This window comes from Salmo trutta, chromosome 16, assembly GCF_901001165.1.
Source record: "Salmo trutta chromosome 16, fSalTru1.1, whole genome shotgun sequence".
Lineage (NCBI taxonomy): Eukaryota > Metazoa > Chordata > Actinopteri > Salmoniformes > Salmonidae > Salmo > Salmo trutta.
Window position 1 is genome coordinate 59,774,396 of NC_042972.1, and position 1,192 is coordinate 59,775,587.

General features: G+C 40.6%; 1 long non-coding RNA gene across 1 annotated transcript; it reads right to left on the reverse strand.

The window, feature by feature from the left end:
• Positions 1-228: 228 nt before the first annotated feature.
• LOC115149899 (uncharacterized) lies at positions 229-783 on the reverse strand. The gene is made up of 3 exons (XR_003866996.1): positions 677-783; positions 522-572; positions 229-400 (listed from the first exon to the last, which is right to left on the reverse strand). It is a non-coding gene; the product is annotated as an uncharacterized LOC115149899 (long non-coding RNA).
• Between the last annotated feature and the right edge of the window lie 409 nt (positions 784-1,192).

Below are 1,192 nucleotides of genomic sequence, written 5' to 3' on the forward strand. Positions count from 1 at the left end.
ACTTGCTTTAGGCCCCAGTCATCCCTGCCTATACCTGACATTGTTGAAAAACAAGTGAACAATGAATAAAGATAATACACAAGCAATAGGCTCCTCGAATAGTTTATATTACATTTAAGTTTTGCTTAAAGCAGCTAACTAAAGTAATGTCGTTAACCTAAGTTCAATCACAAATGCTGGTCTGATTGCATCTCCTCACAGTTTCATTCAGTAGTACCACACAATTCACATTGCATTTTATCTTGAGCACTGTTGGAATTGATATGGGATTTCTAAATTATGTCTTATTCCCAGAATGAGAGAGAATACACTTACAGCAAATCTCCTTGCTGAGGGTGGTGTTGATCATGGACTGCTTCTCGTGGCGTAAGCCTGATTTTCCGCATGTTATGCCTCATGTCTAAAATATTGGGAAAAGGGTTGTTTTACACAATAATGTATATTTGATGAGTTGCTGACCTGTCCGTACTGGCTCGATGTGCTGTAGTCTCCAAAATATTACGCTCATGCTCGGAACACACTGGCACAGGATGTCCATGCACCAGATGGTCTCGAGAATGCACTCCTATGGACTGGAAAACGAAGACACATTTGGTCAGTGGTAGGTCTTTTTCAATGCTGTATCACCATCTTTATCTGGACAGAAAACACATTGTTTATCGTAACACAAACACACCTTGGACAATGTGACAAGTTGTCTGTCACACATCCTCCCACCCACTCTGGCACTGGACGTCAACGGTCTACTAACTACCAGTCTTGGTAGCCCATCTTTATGCACACCTGCATCTCATCATCATTCACACCTGAACGTCATTTCTCCCTTGATTACCTACCCTTTATATAGCACTCTTTTGTTATCAGTCATCAGGTATTATTGTTTGTGTCCTTGTCAGATGAGGTGCTTGGTTTGGATCGGTCAATGGGCGTTATTATTAAACTTACTAACTCCATGTGTCTACGTTACATGGTCCCTCAACACTCATGTTTGTTCTTTTTTCCCAATCAACAGTCTGGATCTTCCTCTTCTGTCATGGTGGTTGAGCTACCTTTTTGGAGGGTAAATACATTACCATTTATTATTCCATCCGAAAAATAGCAACTGCATTGTCAATGGGGTTTCCGGTCCGCCCATCTGAAAAAGTTACTTTTGCTAGCTAAGTTGATGACTAAAATGGTAACATCTATAATA